Source organism: Nannospalax galili, unplaced genomic scaffold (genome assembly GCF_000622305.1).
Source record: "Nannospalax galili isolate Female #2095 unplaced genomic scaffold, S.galili_v1.0 scaffold5303, whole genome shotgun sequence".
Lineage (NCBI taxonomy): Eukaryota > Metazoa > Chordata > Mammalia > Rodentia > Spalacidae > Nannospalax > Nannospalax galili.
The window spans coordinates 1,712-7,766 of NW_008349230.1; the positions used below are offsets into that span (position 1 = coordinate 1,712).

The 6,055-nt window shown below is 45.0% G+C and overlaps 1 pseudogene; it reads left to right on the forward strand.

Moving 5' to 3' along the window:
• The first annotated feature begins 2,930 nt into the window (after positions 1–2,930).
• On the forward strand, positions 2,931–3,348 carry LOC115072606 (annotated as a pseudogene).
• The last annotated feature ends 2,707 nt before the right edge of the window (positions 3,349–6,055 follow it).

Here is a 6,055-nt window from a genome sequence, read left to right on the forward strand (position 1 = left end):
TCCACCAAACTGCAAGGAGACTATGACAGCTAGTGTCTTAGTCCTGTTTGTGTTGCTATGACAAAATATCAAAGACTTAAACAAATGTATATATTTTATTTGCATGTGTGAGTGTGTGTGTGTGCCCATGGAGGTCAGAAGAGGGCGTCAGATCTTCTGGAACTGGACTTACAGGCAGTTATGAGCTGCTTGGTGTATGTGCTGGGATAACTTTGGTGTTGACTTGACACACCTGGGTTGAGGGAGCCTCAATTGGGGAATTGCCTTCATTGGACTGGCCTGTGGCCATGTCCATGGGGCATCTTCTTGATTGTTGAGTGATGTGAGAGGGCCCAGCCCACTGTGGGTGGTGCCACCCCTGGGCAGGTGGGCCTGTGTTGGATAAGAAAGCAGGCTGAGCAGGGGCCAGGGGAGCAAGCCAGCAAGCAGAGTTCCTCCAGTAAGCAGAGGCTCCTGCCTCCAGGTTCCTGCCCCGAGTTCCTACTTGGGGCTCCCTGATGAACTGTGACCTGGGAGATGTAAGATAAATAAACCCTTTCCTCCCCAAAGTTGGTAGTGGTCTGGTCAGAGTGTTTTGTCATAGCAATGGAAAGACAAACTAAGACAGTGTAGGTGCTAAGATCTGAACTCAGGTCCTCTGTAACAGCAACAAGTGCTCTTAACCATTGAGCCATCTCCAGTTGCCAACAAAATGTTGGGCTGGTAAGATGCCTCGGTGGGTAAAGGTGGCTACTGCCAAGGCTGACAATCTGAACTCCATCCCCGGGACCCATGTGGTGGATAGAACTGCCTCTCAAATAAAATATAATAAAATTACTTAAAGCTTATTCAGTTCATTATTATGGTAGCTAGGAAGTCCAAACAGCAGGGCTGTTTAGAACATGGTAGAGGAACAGACACAGGGCCAAGCATGTGGAGTGGCCTGTGCTGGTGGTAACTAGTCCTATGGAACATAATGTAGCTCCACAAGATGGCTCTCAGTCTACTGAGAATGATGTCCCTATATTCTAATTACCTTCCCAGTTCTTAAGGATTCTACCACCCTTCAACACTTTACCCTGGGGACCACACCTTCAATAGAGGAGGCTTTAGGGGACACACTATACATAAACTGTAGAAGCAAATCTTTTATTTGCCTGGAAAGAGAACAGATCCAGATCTTGGTGAGCATTATTAAGATCTACCACAATGCCTATTCTTCTGTTTCAGCCATGACTCGCTTATTAATGGAAGGAATAACCACCAGAGCCCCTGGAAGCAGAAGTCCCCCTGCACTGTTGTCCCCTAGCGGGAACATTCAGGGCTCTGAGGCCTTTTCTTTTTTCTTTTCTTTTCCCATTGAAAAAGTCAAAGACCACAGACTTCTTGAAGGCACTGTTTCAGATAACCACCCTGCATGGCAACAACTAGGAGATCCCCAAAGTGGGGCCATGCCACACCGAACAGTCTCCAGCTAGTCAACCCTGTGGCAGTTTGTGGTTCCATCTGCCTGCAGGCATGCAGACTCAGACTTCATCTGCACTCGGAATTCATCTTCAGCCTGGCAGGCTGGGCCTGTTCTGAGATGCCAGAATTTAACTTACTGGAACAGAAAACCATATCAAAAGCTCCATCACATGACTGTGCTAAGGAACCCAAACCCCACATCAAAATGTTCTGGCTAGTGTGGAAGACGTGAAATGCAATGTGTGTGCCTCACTGGGAATTAAGAACATGTGAGCCCAGTTCTAATTATAGCCCACCCTTAATACACGTTTTTAATTAGAGGTTGAGAAACTTGGGCTTCAGGGGCCAGAACTGACCTGGCTATGACATTCTTCTTTCAGAGAACTTAAATGGCCCCCACATAGTAGGCATTTGAACAGGCTGACCTGGTGATAATGGTGTGTGGTGTGATTTATAGTGACAGGGATCTTTGGACAGTCCAGCCAGGAGTTGCTTCGCTTCCTGATAGTGAGTAGGAAAAAAAGAGGTCACTTTATTTATTAATTATAACTCTATCATCATCTTTACCATCATTTCCAGGCCTGCCCCAGTTTGTCTTTTTTTTCCTGTGCCAGGATGGAACCCAGGACCTCACACATGCTAAACGAATATGCTGACGCTGTGATGCGCTCTGCCAATGTCTACTCAGTTTTAAGGCACTTCTCGGAGAATTTTGCACAGTCAGATGTTAAGAGTACTGGCTGCTCTTCCAGAGGACTCAGGTTCCATTCCTAGCACTCATGTGCTGGCTAACAACCATCATATCTCTAGTTCCAGGGGACCTGACTCCCTCTCTTGGCCTCCTCAGGTACTGCACACATGTGGTACACTTTACCTACACTTACCTACAGGCAAAATACTCATACACATAAAATTAAAATAATAGTTTTTTAAAAATTTGCACAGAATACTTCACACAATCCCCATAAATACCTACCAGGAAGTCTATTATTATCCTTTTTATACATATATAGAAGCTAAGGATTTACAAGTTTAAGAAACTTATATGTTATATAAGTATACATATATGTTATACAAGTCTACGCATATATATGTTATATAAGTCTATGCATATATGTTATACAAGTATATAACCTATAAGTTTCTTAAATGTGTAAACCCTCAGCCTCTATACATGTATAAAAAGGGTAACAATAGACTATATTATAATAATGATAGACATATATATGGGTGTGTATTGAAACATTCTATGGTATCTCATTAATATGTATACTTTAAAAATTTTATTTATTTTTATTTTATGTGTATGAGTGTATGGCCTGCATGTGTGTAAGTACACCTGTGTCATGCAATCCCCTGCCTGGAGCTGGAGTTATGGTTGGTTGTTAGCCGCCATGTGGGAACCAAACCCGGGTCCTCTGCAAGAGCAGCCAGTGCTCTTAACTGCTGAGCCATCTCTCCAGCCCCAGACACTTTTCATATGTATGTTTAAATTTAAAAATAAAATTTAACTGCTGTTGCCCTTGGTTGCGGGTCTGCTCGGCGCCCCGGCCGCAGTCATGACAAACACGCTTCAGCTTGTGCGTGACCACTGGGTTCATATACTTGTCCCTATGGGATTTGTCATTGCTGTTATCTACACAGAAGGAATGATGAAAAGCTAACTGCCTTCCGGAATAAGAGCTGCTTAAAAGGGAACCAAGGCCCGATGAAGAAGTTACTTGGAAGTGAAGACTGTCACTAAATCACAGGATGTTCACCTTTTAAAAGTTATGGGAGAAATAAAAACATGCTTATTATTTAAAAATAAATAAATCAATAAGATAAAATAAAATTTAAAACAGGTTTAAGGTACTTGTCCAAAATCACATATTTAAGAAGTAGTCCAATGAAGTTCTAGCACAGGCCTGAGTAATGATAAAGTTGATACAGTTTCAAATAATTTCCTATAAACAGTTCAACTAGGAGAATTTTTAGTTTTTTTTTTCAGACGGGGTCTCACTATGTAACGCTGGCTGGCCTGTAACCCACTGTGTAAACCAGGCTGGCCTCAAACTCAAAGGGATCTATCTGCCTGACACTGCCTCTGGAGTGCTGGGATCAGAGACGTGGGCCGCCACACCTGATACAAGAAAAATTTAAAAATACAAAAATGGCCGGGCATGGTGGTGCACACCTGTAATCTCAGCCTTCAGGAGGCAGAGGCAGGATGATGAAATGACTGAGGCCAGCATGGGCTACCTAAGGAGACCGTCTCAAAAAAAAGCAAAGAAATTAATCGATAATAAACAAAATGAAAAGGAAACAAAATAAAAAGCACTTGCAATCCACTAACTCTCCAGAGCCGCTACCCCCACAGCTTGGCCATTTTCTATTCAGACCCCGCTTTTCGCTTCTCGGCTCTTGTCCACCTTCACAGCACCTCAGCGTCCTTCAGGATCACCCTCAAAAGACACAATCAGCAGTGAAGTGGTGCAGATTCACGGACAGGCTCGTGGCCACCCAAAGGGATCACCTGCAAACCCACAGCTTGCTGCCCCCCTACCCCTGCAAACTGCACATCCTCTGCCCTTTGTCTTTCTCAGCTAGCTCCATTTCTCATGAAAAGCTATTTTACAACATCACATTTTTCCTCATTTGCGTCCTTCCAGATCTCTGGTTTCCAGGCTCTCCTCTGTAAGAACGGCAGCCGTCAGGATTCTAAATAATGAACGTTTGCCCTCGTCTCTCCCCCACAGCTCCTTGCAGAATGAGTCTGTAGGGTGCAGTGGTCCCTTTATTTTCCTCCCTGCTCCTTGGTAAGGTGGTAAACTTCTCACTAGTAGTCCATGGCTGTTAAGTCACTGCAGTGTTCCTCACTTATGTCTTCCCTGGAGAAGAGATGTTTTCCATTCTTTTGGCTTTTCTCAGTCAAGACCAGAGGGGCAGAGCTGACTGTGGTAGGTTTGTCAGCCCTCAAGAGATGTGCTAACTGATACTTTTGTGAGCTGGCTATGCAGGGTGAAGAAAAGAAAGTCATTTTCTTGCTCAGTCACTTGAAATCAATGTGACCTGTTAAAATCAGGTACAGGCCAGCCAGATGGCCCAGAGGGTACAGGCACTTGCTGCCACGCCTGATAACCTGAGCTTGATCCCCAGAATCCACAGGATGGAGAGAACCAACTCCCAAGCTGTCCTCTGACCTTCACACAATAAACAAACATAAGGCTTAAAAAACTTTTGTTTTGCTGGGCATGGTAGCACACGCCTTTAGTTCCACCACTTGGGAGGCAGAGGCAGGCGGATCTCTGTGAGTTCAAGGCCATCCTGGTCTACATAGTGAGTTCCAGGACAGCTGGGGCTACAGGAAGACCCTGTCTCAAAAAAGACTAAATAAATAAGTAAAAAAGAAAGTTAGTGCACCCCCCAACCCTGAGCTTCAGTGTCCAGAGAAAATATAGAAAAACTTTATTTATTTTGGTCTTTTTGAGACAGGGTCTCCCTGTAGCCCCAGCTGTCCTGGGTTCACTATAGAGACCAGGCCGGCCTCGAACTCACAGAGATCCGCCTACCTCTGCCTCCGGAGTGGTGGGACCAAAGGTGTGCACCACCACGCCCAGCAAACTAATTTTTTAAAAGGCAGGGTCTCACTATTTAGCCCTGGCTAGCCTGAAACTGGCTATTTAGAACAGGCTGGCCTCAAACTCACATTTGATCTGCCTGCCTCTGCTGGGATTAAAGGCATGCCCTACCACACCTGGCTGAAAAGACTTTTTAGAATCAAGTTGTCCCTAGTGTGTACAATGGGTGGGATGTTCTAAGGGAAGCAGCAAACCCAAACCTCTGCTTCATGCATCTCATTCCTCGAGATGAGGCTGGGCACGTGTCTGGAAGCATCTGGCATCTATCTACCTCTTCAGTGATCCAGCCTGAGGTTGATAATGTTTGACTGTAAATCAGAATATAATGTTCACCTGCCTGTTTACAGGCTTGAGGTGCAGTAGTTAGAAAGTGAACTGCAGGAAAAAACTTTGAGTTTCATTACCAATTGAATGGAGTCCCTATTACTATTACTGGCCCTGGGGAGGGTAGAGACAGAGCTTGCTGTAAGCATCCTTAGAACTAGCATCTGGATACTTTCCCCTCAGCCTCCGTATTGGTGAGAGTCTAGGGTGCCTGCCTGTTCTCTCTAGTGTTTTGGCTAGTGGTACTGGACTTTAGAATTGAGGGTGGCAACCTGAGTCCTCTGCATAGTGAGTACCAGCCTTAACTACATAGCACTATCCTATATCCTGTCTCCTGTTGTAAGAAAGGGAAGAAAGGAGGGAGAGAAGGAGGGAGGGAAGAGAGACTTTAGTTTATAAAGTGGTGAAAAAACAGTCATTAAACAAGTCACCTGAAACACACTTCTCTGTGGGGAATATAAATGTAGCTCACTTGTGCAACGTGGACAGATACACAGTTGAAAAAGTGTATTTTAGAGCTGGGCATGGTGGCGTACACCTTTAATCCGAGCACTTGGGAGGCAGAGGCAGGCAGATCTCTGTGAGTTCAAGGCCAGCCTGGTCTACATAGTGAGTTCCAGGACAGCTGGGGCTACAGGAAGACCCTGTCTCAAAAAGACCAAAAA